Source organism: Arachis hypogaea, chromosome 15 (genome assembly GCF_003086295.3).
Source record: "Arachis hypogaea cultivar Tifrunner chromosome 15, arahy.Tifrunner.gnm2.J5K5, whole genome shotgun sequence".
Classification (NCBI taxonomy): domain Eukaryota; kingdom Viridiplantae; phylum Streptophyta; class Magnoliopsida; order Fabales; family Fabaceae; genus Arachis; species Arachis hypogaea.
Window position 1 is genome coordinate 72,132,070 of NC_092050.1, and position 13,651 is coordinate 72,145,720.

At 34.5% G+C, this 13,651-nt stretch overlaps 2 long non-coding RNA genes across 2 annotated transcripts; both read left to right on the plus strand.

Moving 5' to 3' along the window:
* Nucleotides 1–592: 592 nt before the first annotated feature.
* LOC112750324 (uncharacterized) lies at nucleotides 593–4,722 on the plus strand. Its single transcript, XR_003175653.2, has 3 exons — nucleotides 593–1,208; nucleotides 1,326–1,538; nucleotides 4,464–4,722. It is a non-coding gene; the product is annotated as an uncharacterized lncRNA (long non-coding RNA).
* Nucleotides 4,723–6,212: 1,490 nt separating this feature from the next.
* On the plus strand, nucleotides 6,213–11,573 carry LOC112750323 (uncharacterized). Its single transcript, XR_003175652.3, has 3 exons — nucleotides 6,213–8,063; nucleotides 8,182–8,394; nucleotides 11,312–11,573. It is a non-coding gene; the product is annotated as an uncharacterized lncRNA (long non-coding RNA).
* The last annotated feature ends 2,078 nt before the right edge of the window (nucleotides 11,574–13,651 follow it).

The window sequence follows — 13,651 nt, forward strand, 5'->3', positions numbered from 1 at the left end:
TTTTTGTGTAAATTTTTATAATTGGTTATTTTATATAATTAAATTTAAGAAATTTCTATTATGAATAAATGTGGTTTATTTTATTAACTTGAGCCCTTAAAGATTAATTTATTAGGAATGATTAAATTGATTTTGATAAATACTTTAATTTTAAGTCAATTAGTATTTACGCACAATTTTGATTATAACTAGTTATTTTATATAAATTGAAATTAAAGTTATGATAGAAAAATAATGAAAGGTTATATAATTTAATATAGGTAATTGATATTTTGAGTTTAACTGTATTTTATAAGTTGTGATTAGTAAGTTTATTTTATAATTTAAATTAAAAATAATTATTTGACTCATTGGTATGTTGGTAAATAAAATTATATATGTTTCTAAAGTAATTTTATAGTAATATATTTAAATCTAAATTTTCTCTTTTATTTTAAATATTATGTAAAATTCGTATGTTAATCGTATATGTTTTATTGTAATTTTAACCTATGTTTCTTATTTTTACGTATCATTATTGTGTAACACGTATACTTCTCACCCAATTAGTCACACACACATATACGGTACACTAACCCCTCCCTTATTCCTCCACGCTTCTTTTCTCCCCACCATTCATTCATGGATGAACACCCTCCACACAAATAAACTTATCAACACAGAGAAGAAAGAAATCAGAGAAAACAAGGAAAAGAGAGACCGAGAGAGAGCGAGACGCATAGGGAAGAGGGGAAGGGGGAAGCAGCACTGGTGGGTAACACAGGCAGCATCACTGCTGTTGCTGTCATATAGGAGAGTGTGGGAGAAGTGGAGGGCAAGAGGGAGAAGGATGGTGCGCTATTGGAGCCACATCACAGCCGTTCCTCACTGTCACCGCCGCGTTTCACCGCCGTCGTTAAACTTCCATCGCCGTCGCCACTATTCAACCCGCCATCAGGGAGAGGCACTTCCATCGAACCCTAGCCATCACTATCGCCTCTGCACGCAAAGAAGGGGCTGGTGTCACTGTTGCCACTGATGCCATCAATTTGGAGTTGCCAAAGACACAGTTGTTTCTACTTCTAGTGCTCATTCTTCTGACTGCTGGAGTTGCTGTGGAATGGAGCCACTGCCGGGGAGTTGCTGCTGCCAGAACCACCGGGAAGGATTGCCGGGAATCACTGCTGCCCTGTTTTCGCTCTAATTAGGATTAACATCCATTGGCCTGGGTTAGCCTTTTTCCCTTATTTCTGCTCCAATTGCACGCCCTATTCTGCCAATTTCTTATTAAACTGCTTGTCCTTTTTTAATTCAACTTTGGTCTGTGCTCCGTTTTAAATTATCAGAGCTGTTTCTGCCTTTCGATTCCGTTGAATTCGAAATCTTCATTTCACTGCAACCATGGTCATTGTTGTGGAAGCTAATGCTACTGTTGTCCCAGTTGTGCTGAGATGCAGTGCTGCTGCTTTCTTGGCTGAAACGGTTGCGTGACTAATAGGGGTCTAGCCAACTGTCTCACTGCAATTCTGTCTCCGGTTTCTTGTAATTGCGACATCGAGGTAGGGGGTTTAAAATGATTTTAATTTAAGAATGCCTACAAGGTTTATTGAATAACTGCAAATAGATTTAATAGATGTGAGTAATTGATTGATTATGTGAATATTGAATTGTGGCTAAAATTGTGATTGGAATGGTTGAAATTGTGATTTGGAATTGTTGATTGGTGATATTGATTGGTTATGTAGATTGGGAATAGTTTGATGACTTATTGTTGAGAATTACTGAATTTTAATGGGTTATGTTGGATTTGTTGCTGTTGAGCTATTATTTGGTATATTGTAATGTTAATGAGCTTGGTTGGTGGTTGATTTGGAATTGGTTTTGAGGGGTATTGAAGGGTTGGATTTTGAACACTAAATAGTTTGCTGAAAATCAGGTTCTCTTGAAATTAAACGGCAACTTTGAAAGTGAATCAGTGACTCTATAGTGACTGAAATGATAAGAATTTAAGTGTTAATGAAATTATATTAAGTGTAATTGTGAAAATTCAATTTTGAAGGTTTCGTATCAACTAAAGAATTAGTTATGATTTTTCAAAGTTGAATTCTAAAATCTAATTTTCTGCATAATTTCTAAACTGAGTCAGCAACTTTGAAAAGCTATAACTAATTCTGTGATTATCGGAATTGCGTGGAACCAAGTCCGGATTAAGCTTGGGAATATAGGAAGCTAGACTGGTAAATTTTAGCCTTTTTAATTAAGTTTATGATTTATGGTAAATTTTTGAATTATGGATGTCAAATCTGGTTTTTCTGCAGAATGTTTAACACAGCAGCAACTTGTTTCCTCTATTGGAATTTCTCCAGTTTGAATTTTGAAATGGAACTAATTTTAAATGAAACTCTGGTCCTAATACTTTAATTTCATAAAAATTTAGAATTGTTAGAGTTGTGGTTTTAAATATTTGGATTTGTAAAATAAGATGTATTATGCAGTAAAAGTCAGGTTTTGTTTTCTAAGTCAGTAAATTTAAGACTTTATAATTTTTAATTCTGGAATGATATTGAGATGCAACCAATTGGAGGTGAAATTTGAGTATGTTTAATACATATGATTCAAATTTCAGGGTTTTCCATGTTTTAATAAGTGAGTTATGGGACTTGGAAGAGGTTTTATTTAATGATTTGTATAACAGAATTCTGCAGAAAATTACCTAACTTCCAAGCTACGTAAATCCTTCATTAAAAATGGTATGACCCTGGAACTAATTGAGAAAGAAATTTGGGTAAGTTAAGTTTAACCACATTAATTTTGAAGGTGGTTGGATTCAATTTGGATTTTATATGAAATTTCGAATGTTGTATGCTGCTGCTGTTTTCTGGATTTAGAACACTGCAGAGCAGTCTCGGTTTTGCTTATATTCCCGAAGCTAGAGTTAACGAAAAATTATGATTTTTGGTTTAGTAGAAAGCTTAATCCAAGACGGTCGCATGGATATAAAGTTTGCGTAATTCCGAATTCATTTGATATTTTAAAAACATAATGGAAATCAGGCTGCCAAGTTGTGTTGGTAATTATTTTAGATATGGAATTTAAGAAATAGATTTTCTATTATCAAATATTTTTGAGAATATATTGCTGTGGCAATTGCTGAAAGAGGCTGACGAAATGTTGAGAAAGAAGGAACTCGTAAGGGTGGATAAGTCCTATTTTTAAAGGAGATTATGTCCAAATTTTTACAAAAGTATAATGACTTAATCAAAATCAATATTTAAGGCTTATTTAATGATAAAAACTTCAATGATTCCTGTAAGAAGAAATTATTTGGTATACGAGATTGTTGGCAAGGGCGTGGGTCTTGTCCCGCTTGCGTATTTGCAATTATGAAAGAAAAAGGAAAGATGTAAAGTTTGTATAGTATGATTGAACACAGAAAGAAAGTGGTACTGCATAAGAATGTGAAAGTGATGATGAATAATTAGAATGATAATGAATGATGGTAATGAGAATGATTATGTGATGATCTGTTGCATTGAGGCAGTCATATAGATAGTGGTGCGACCACTGAGAACACTTTCCTACGGTACAGATCCATATTTTATTTCTGTAAGGCAGAGGGGTTATTTCCTGCTACAGAAGTACCGTGACCACCTGTTCCATTTCTGTAGTGGCAGAGGGGTTATTTCCTGTATACAGAAGGTGTGTCGGCATACATCCCTGCAGTGGCAGATGTGTTATTTCTTGCGTGCAGTGGACCCTGTGGTGGCAGAGGGGTTATTTCCTGTACACAGGGGTATAGCCAACAGGAAAGCCATATCCGGCTAGTAATGATGGGTTACGTCGGGAGCGGGTAGAAACCAACAGATGAGCTCATTACCTGCACTAGGACTAGACATTCATCATATGCATCTATGTGACATTGTTTGGGTGTGTATATTGTAATTGGTTTGCCTAAGTGAATAATTCTGTTAACTGCTGATTGCTATACTTGATATAATTGCTCTTGATTGTGTTTGAACCTCATTACTTGTATTTGTAACTGATTGGTTGGGTTGGGGTGAATTGGGTGTTGGATGAATTTCTTGGGCCTGAGGCCGTGATTGGATTGTGTTTGAGGTTTAGTAAGTATGAAAGATTGAGCTGGTTCAGCATAGACTTAATGAACCTATGCTTAGAACAGATTAGTCATTCATACGGTCTAGAAAAACTTTTAAGATTTTTATAAAGGAAAATATGGGTTTAGAATTTTGGATAATTAACTGATGCTTTATAAGATTTTGGATTTTTGAATGTTATGCCATTGGTTTTCAAAATAAAAGGTTGACAAGGCGAGTAAAGATCACTGCAAATGAAAACAGTTTTTCTTTTAAATATTTCTGAATGGAGTTATCTATTTGCATTTTATTCTTTACTTTCACGGCATTCTCTACCTCTACTAAGAACATGTGGTTTGGTTCTCACCCCCAAATTTTTCACCCTTTCAGTGACACAGGTTTGAAGACGCAATTTGAAGCTGCGAGCAATTAGTAGGTTTTCTTTATGGTTTTAATTGGTCTCGTAGAGTCCCCTCGCTCTTGTCATATGAGGTTTTATTTCATATAGAGGGGTAGGTTTGGTATATTATTTTTGAGTTTCATTTGGTTTCTTTTGTATAAAAATTATTATCAATAGTAATTATGTGATTATTATTACTTGTAAATGTTTGAATTATGACTTTAATGAATAAAAACAAATTTTTTGGCATTTTCTTAAAACTGAAATGCAAACTCAATACAAAGGCTCGATAATTAAGTAGTTAATACTAGAGAAGGTTACGTAATGTTCTTTCTAGTAGAAATACCTTGACTTAAGCAAGGTAATTTTGCTGGACGGGACGTTACAATATGGTATCAGAGCAGTCCTTCCTGTAGAGCCTTGGGAGTGGACTGACTATGCTTCATTGCATACTCTGAGTGTCTGTCATGCCTCAAGACTTGTCTTGGTGACAAGAGTTTATGTTTTATATGCATGACTGTCTAGTGATTAACGTTATTAGTTTACCGTTGCATACCTCATGGTATCAAGTTTGGCCAACTTAATACTAATGATTTATGTATATGGGAATACTAATGGGTTATCATAGACGAAATAGAAGTGATAGGTTAACGCGAATCACGAGGTTTTGGGGATGTTAGAGACTAAGTTCTAGAGACAAGTTCTATTTTGACGTATGCTCTTTATTCATGCTTAGCGTTATCTCTTTCTCTACTAATTGTATTGGAATTTCTAATTTTTGATCTCTTTCTTACTAACCTTGTATTATCATTCGTGCACGTCCTTGCTTGACTCTGCATCTGGTTGTTGTTTGAATCTTTTGGAACATTTATCCTTACCTTGCAAACTCTATGCTCCCTGTTCTGAACTCTGATTTATTTCGATGCAACATACCATTTCTTGTAATTTTCTTCTTGAGTACTTGTTTCAGATTCTCTTCGAGAAAAAAATTCAATTTACATATTTTCTTATTTGACTGTATCCACAACCCTTGCTTAAATTTTGATGGGATTGTTTTTAATTCGGTCTAGACTCTCTTACACAAACTCTAAAACTTCTTTATATAGTTCAATCTTGTTTATTTGTGATATACCACTTATTTTTTATTGATTTATAGAAAATTTTATTTCAAAATTTATTCTTTGAATAGAAGCTGAATTTCTTCCAACTTTACTATAACTTTATTTTAATACCTAATTATGTACTTAAGTATCCTCCAAGATTTTTTTTAAAGAAAATATTTTGCCCTTAACATCAAACAAGCTTTAATTTACAAACCATGCATGATTTGTTTTGATTTGAAATTAAATCGGTATAACGTATTATTTATACTTAGTTTAGTATTTTTGAAAAATGTTGGATTTATATATTTTCTTTTGAAAAAGATAAACTAATTCCCTCTATTTCAAATTGAAGTTGTTCAAAATTGTTGTACTATTTTTCCTAATTATATTCATATTGAAACTGTTCGATTCAAAATTTCTTCCTAAGCCTTGAATTAATTCCCTTTATGCTCCATTTCATTTCTTATATATATATCCTTGTTTGTTGATGATTTCACGTATTCCTTCAAATCCTTGCGAAATACCATCTTGTACAACAACGAATTTGAGTATTCTTCCAATTTCTCGCATAAACCTTTCGTGTCGTTTGTCATTCTCTTCTCATGTTTCGTATTCCTTATATGCGCTTGTTCTTAGGGACACAATTCGTGCGTGCGAAAATTGAATGTGGTCAGTATACAAAGTTATAAGGAGTTGTGAAATTTTGAGGTGACAAGAGGAAGCGGTCATACTTTGTTAAGAGTTCTGAACGAATATTGTGCCTATTTGATTTTGGATTTTTAAATTTGGTTTACGTGAAATTATTTTTATCAACTTTTGCAACACCTAGTATATTTTCTTCTATGTTTGTGATATGAATTTCTTGATCTCTTTAAAATATTCAAAAAGGAATGTGAATATAAATCTTTTCTCCATCTTATATCAATTTTCAAGGGCGAAAATTTTTGTAAGTTGGATAGAATGTAACATCCCGCATTTTTAAAAATCTAAATATAAATAAATTGTGATTTTATCTTGCTAAGTTTAAATTTTGTAATTTTAAAAATTATTTTGTTAAAAATAATTAAATAGATTCAAAGATAATTTTATTTTGAACCAATTAATATTCTTCAGTAACTTTATTATAATGGAATATTTTGTAGAATTTTAGTAATTAAAAATTAAGAAAGAATTGTACAATTTAATTTAAGTAATTTTTATTATGAATAAGTTATGACTTATTATTAATTTGAACTCTTTATTTTATAAACTGAACAATTGAGAATAATTAAATTAGTTTTATTAATATTTGGAGTTAAGTTAATTAATATTTTTGTGTAAATTCTTATAATTGGTTATTTTATATAATTAAATTTAAGAAATTTCTATTATGAATAAATGTGGTTTATTCTATTAACTTGAGCCCTTAAAGATTAATTTATTAGGAATGATTAAATTGATTTTGATAAATACTTTAATTTTAAGTCAATTAGTATTTATGCACAATTTTAATTATAACTAGTTATTTTATATAAATTGAAATTAAAATTATGATAGAAAAATAATGAAAGGTTATATAATTTAATATAGGTAATTGATATTTTGAGTTTAACTGTATTTTATAAGTTGTGATTAGTAAGTTTATTTTATAATTTAAATTAAAAATAATTATTTGACTCATTGGTATGTTGGTAAATAAAATTATATATGTTTCTAAAGTAATTTTATAGTAATATATTTAAATCTAAATTTTCTCTTTTATTTTAAATATTATGTAAAATTCGTATGTTAATCGTATATGTTTTATTGTAATTTTAATCTAGGTTTCTTATTTTTACGTATCATTATTGTGTAACACATATACTCCTCACCCAATTAGTCACACACACATATACGGTAAACTAACCCCTCCCTTATTCCTCCACGCTTCTTTTCTCCCCACCATTCATTCACGGATGAACACCCTCCACACAAATAAACTTATCAACACAGAGAAGAAAGAAATCAGAGAAAACAAGGAAAAGAGAGACCGAGAGAGAGCGAGACGCATAGGGAAGATGGGAAGGGGGAAGCAGCGCCGGTGGGTAACACAGGCAGCGTCGCTGCTGTTGCTGTCATATAGGAGAGTGTGGGAGAAGTGGAGGGCAAGAGGGAGAAGGATGGTGCGCTGTTGGAGCCACATCACCGCCGTTCCTCACTGTCACCGCCGCGTTTCACCGCTGTCGTTAAACTTCCATCGCCGTCCCCACTGTTCAACCCGCCATCAGGGAGAGGCACTTCCATCGAACCCTAGCCATCACTATCGCCTCTGCACGCAAAGAAGGGGCTGGTGTCACTGTTGCCACTGATGCCGTCAATTTGGAGTTGCCATAGACACGGTTGTTTCTACTTCTAGTGCTCATTCTTCTGACTGTTGGAGTTGCTGCTGCCAGAACCACTGGGAAGGATTGCTGGGAATTACTGCTGCCCTGTTTTGGCTCTAATTAGGATTAACATTCATTGGCCTGGGTTAGCCTTTTCCCCTTATTTCTGCTCTAATTGTACGCCCTATTCTGCCAATTTCTTATTAAACTGCTTGTTCTTGTTTTAATTCAACTTTGGTCTGTGCTCCGTTTTAAATTACCAGAGTTGTTTCTGCCTTTCGATTCCGTTGAATTCGAAATCTTCATTTCACTGCAACTGTGGTCATTGTTGTGGAAGCTAATGCTACTATTGTCCCAGTTGTGCTGAGATGCAGTGCTGCTGCTTTCTTGGCTGAAATGGTTGCGTGACTAATAGGGGTCTAGCCAGCTGTCTCACCACAATTCTATCTCCGGTTTCTTGTAATTGCGACATCGAGGTAGGGGGTTTAAAACGATTTTAATTTAAGAATGCCTACAAGGTTTATTGAATAACTGCAAATAGATTTAATAGATGTGAGTAATTGATTGATTATGTGAATATTGATTTGTGGCTGAAATTGTGATTGGAATGGTTGAGATTGTGATTTGGAATTGTTGATTGGTGATATTGATTGATTATGTAGATTGGGAATAGTTTGATGACTTATTGTTGAGAATTACTGAATTTTAATGGGTTATGTTGGATTTGTTGCTGTTGAGCTATTATTTGGTATATTGTAATGTTAATGAGCTTGGTTGGTGGTTGATTTGGAATTGGTTTTGAGGGGTATTGAAGGGTTGGATTTTGAACACTAAATGGTTTACTGAAAATCAGGTTCTCTTGAAATTAAACGGCAATTTTAAAAGTGAATCAGTGACTCTATAGTGACTGAAATGATAAGAATTTAAGTGTTAATGAAATTATATTAAGTGTAATTGTGAAAACTCAATTTTGAAGGTTTCGTATCAACTAAAGAATTAGTTATGATTTTTCAAAGTTGAATTCTAAAATCTAATTTTCAGCATAATTTCTAAACTGAGTCAGCAACTTTGAAAAGCTATAACTAATTTTGTGATTATTAAAATTGCATGGAACCAAGTCCGGATTAAGCTTGGAAATATAGGGAGCTGGACTGGTGAATTTGAGACTTTTTCATTAAGTTTATGATTTATGGTAAATTTTTGAATTATGGATGTCAAATCTGGTTTTTCTGCAGAACGTTTAACACAGCAGCAACTTGTTTCCTCTATTGGAATTTCTCCAATTTTAATTTTGAAATGGAACTAATTTTAAATGAAACTCTGGTCGTAATACTTTAATTTCCTAAAAATTTAGAATTGTTAGAGTTGTGGTTTTAAAGATTTGGATTTTTAAAGTAAGATGTATTATGCAGTAAAAGTCAGGTTTTGTTTTCTAAGTCAGTAACTTTGAGACTTTATAATTTTTAATTCTGGAATGATATTGAGATGCAACTAATTGGAGGTGAAAATTGAGTATGTTTAGTACATATGATTCAAATTTCATGGTTTTCCATGTTTTAATAAGTGAGTTATGGGACTTGGAAGAGGTTGTGTTTAATGATTTGTAAAACAGAATTCTGCAGAAAATTATCTAACTTCCAAGCTACGTAACTCCTTCATTAAAAATGGTATGACCCTGGAACTAATTGAGAAAGAAATTTGGGTAAGTTAAGTTTAACCACATTAATTTTGAAGGTGGTTGGATTCAATTTGGATTTTATATGAAATTTCGAATGTTGTATGCTGCTGCTGTTTTCTGGATTTAGAACACTGCAGAGCAGTCACGGTTTTGCTTATATTCCCGAAGCTAGAGTCAATGAAAATTATGATTTTTAGTTTAATAGAAAGCTTAATCCGAGATGGTCGCATGGATATAAAGTTTGCGTAATTCCGAATTCATTTGATATTTTAAAAACATAATGGAAATCAGGCTGCCAAGTTGTGTTGGTAATTATTTTGGATATGGAATTTAAGAAATAGATTTTCTATTATCAAATGTTTTTGAGAATATATTGCTGTGGCAATTGCTGAAAGAGGCTGACGAAATGTTGAGAAAGAAGGAACCCGTAAGGGTGGATAAGTCCTATTTTTAAAGGAGATTATGTCCAAATTTTTACAAAAGTATAATGACTTAATCAAAATCAATATTTAAGACTTATTTAATGATAAAAACTTCAATGATTCCTGTAAGAAGAAATTATTTGGTATACGAGATTGTTGGCAAGGGCGTGGGTCTTGTCCCGCTTGCGTATTTGCAATTATGAAAGAAAAAGGAAAGATGTAAAGTTTGTATAGTATGATTGAACAGAGAAAGAAAGTGGTACTGCATAAGAATGTGAAAGTGATGATGAATAATTAGAATGATAATGAATGATGGTAATGAGAATGATTATGTGATGATCTGTTGCATTGAGGCAGTCAGATAGATAGTGGTGCGACCACTGAGAACACTTTCCTACGGTACAGATCCATATTTTATTTCTGTAAAGCAGAGGGGTTATTTCCTGCTACAGAAGTACCGTGACCACCTGTTCCATTTCTGTAGTGGCAGAGGGGTTATTTCCTGTATACAGAAGGTGTGTCGGCATACATCCCTGCAGTGGCAGATGTGTTATTTCCTACGTGCAGTGGACCCTGTGGTGGCAGAGGGGTTATTTCCTGTACACAGGGGTATAGCCAACAGGAAAGCCATATCCGGCTAGTAATGCTGGGTTACGTCGGGAGCGGGTAGAAACCGACAGATGAGCTCATTACCTGCACTAGGACTAGACATTCATCATATGCATCTATGTGACATTGTTTGGGTGTGTATATTGTAATTGGTTTGCCTAAGTGAATAATTCTGTTAACTGCTGATTGCTATACTTGATATAATTGCTCTTGATTGTGTTTGAACCTCATTACTTGTGTTTGTAACTGATTGGTTGGGTTGGGGTGAATTAGGTGTTGGTTGAATTGCTTGGGCCTGAGGCCGTGATTAGATTGTGTTTGAGGTTTAGTAAGTATGAAAGATTGAGCTGGTTCAGCATAGACTTAATGAACCTATGCTTGGAACAGATTAGTCATTCATACGGTCTAGAAAAACTTTTAAGATTTTTATAAAGGAAAATATGGGTTTAGAATTTTGGATAATTAACTGATGCTTTATAAGATTTTGGATTTTTGAATGTCAAAATAAAAGGTTGACAAGGCGAGTAAAGATCACTGCAAATGAAAACAGTTTTTCTTTTAAATATTTCTGAATGGAATTATCTATTTGTGTTTTATTCTTTACTTTCACGGCGTTCTCTACCTCTACTGAGAACATGTGGTTTGGTTCTCACCCCCAAATTTTCCACCCTTTCTGTGACACAGGTTTGAAGACGCAATTTGAAGCTGCGAGCAATTAGTAGGTTTTCTTTATGGTTTTAATTGGTCTCGTAGAGTCCCCTCGCTCTTGTCGTATGAGGTTTTATTTCATATAGAGGGGTAGGTTTGGTATATTGTGTTTGAGTTTCATTTGGATTCTTTTGTATAAGAATTATTATCAATAGTAATTATGTGATTATTATTACTTGTAAATGTTTGAATTATGACTTTAATGAATAAAAACAAAATTTTTGGCATTTTCTTAAAACTGAAACGCGAACTCGATACAAAGGCTCGATAATTAAGTAGTTAATACTAGAGAAGGTTACGTAATGTTCTTTCTAGTAGAAATACCTTGACTTAAGCAAGGTAATTTTGCTGGACGGGAGGTTACATAAAGGCCTTCAACCTTTACCAAGACATCTTCTACAAGTCCATAAGCCTGTTTCCTTGAATTGTCTGCCATTTCTAATGAGATTCTTGCAGCTTGCACCTCAACGATCCCTAGTTTCTCCATTACAGAGAGGGGCATGAGATTGATACTTGACCCAAGGTCACACAGAGCCTTCTCAAAGGTCATGGTGCCTATGGTACAAGGTATTAAGAACTTTCCAGGATTCTATTTCTTCTGAGGTAATTTCAATTGAACCAGATCACTTAGTTCTTTGGTGAGCAATGGGGGTTCATCCTCCCAAGTCTCATTACTAAATAACTTGGCATTCAGCTTCATGATTGCTCCTAGATACTGAGCAACTTGTTCTTCAACAATGTCTTCATCCTCTTCAGAGGAAGAATACTCATCAGAGTTCATGAATGGCAACAGTAAGTTCAGTGGAATCTCTATGGTCTCTATATGAGCCTCAGATTCCATTGGTTCCTCATTAGGGACCTCCTTGGAGACCAGTGGACATCCATTGAGGTCTTCCTCACTGGAAATCACTGCCTCTTCCTCCTCTGTGCATTCGGCCATATTGGTTATATTTATGGCCTTGCACTCTCTCTTTCGATTCTTTTCTATATTGCTTGGGAGAGTGCTAGGAGGAGTTTCAGTAATTCTCTTACTCAGCCGACCCATTTGTGCCTCCAGATTTCTAATGGAGGACCTTGTTTCAGTCATGAAACTGAGAGTGATCTTAGATAGATCAGAGACTATAGTTGCTAAGTCAGAGTGGCTCTGCTTAGAATTCTATGTCTGTTGCTGAGAAGATGATGGAAAAGGCTTGCTATTGCCAAACCTATTTCTTCCACCATTATTATTATTGAAGCCTTGATTAGGCTTCTGTTGATCCTTCCATGAGAGATTAGGATGATTCCTCCATGAAGGATTATAGGTGTTTCCATAGGGTTCTCCCATGTAATTCACCTCTTCTATTGCAGGATTCTCAGGATCATAAGCTTCTTCTTCAGAGGAAGCTTCCTTAGTACTGCCTGTTGCAGCTTGCATTCCAGACAGACTCTGAAAAATTATATTGACTTGCTGAGTCAATATTTTATTCTGAGCCAGTATGGCATTCAGAGTATCAATCTCCATAACTCCTTTCTTTTGAGTTGTCCCATTATTCACAGGATTTCTTTCAGAAGTGTACATGAATTAGTTATTTGCAACCATTTCAATGAGTTCCTGGGCTTCTTCAGGCATCTTCTGCAGATGAAGAGATCCTCCAGCAGAGTTGTCCAATGACATCTTAGACAATTAAGATAGACCATCATAGAATATGCATATGATGCTCCATTCTGAAAGCATGCCAGAAGGACACCTTCTGATCAACTGCTTGTATCTTTTCCAAGCTTCATAGAGGGATTCGCCTTCCTTCTGTCTGAAGGTCTGGACTTCCACTCTAAGCTTACTCAATTTTTAAGGTGGAAAGAACTTTGCCAAGAAGGCATTGACTAGCTTTTCCCAAGAGTTCAGGCTTTCTTTAGGTTGTGAGTCCAACCATGTCCTAGCTCTGTCTCTTACAGCAAAGGGAAAAAGCATAAGTCTGTAGACATCAGGATTAACCCCATTGGTCTTAACAATGTCACAGATTTGCAAGAATTCAGCTAAAAACTAATGAGGATCTTCCAATGGAAGTCCATGAAACTTACAATTTTGCTGCATCAGAGAAACTAATTGAGGCTTAAGCTCAAAGTTGTTTGCTCCAGTTGCAGGAATTGAGATGCTTCTTCCACAGAAGTCAGAAGATGGTGCAATAAAGTCACCAAGCATCTTCCTTGCATTGTTGGCATTGTTGTTATTTTCAGCTGCCATGTCTTCTTCCTTTTCGAAAATTTCTGTCAGGTCCTCTCCAGAGAGTTGTGCTTTAGCTTCTCTTAGCTTCCTCTTCAAGGTCCTTTCAGGTTCAG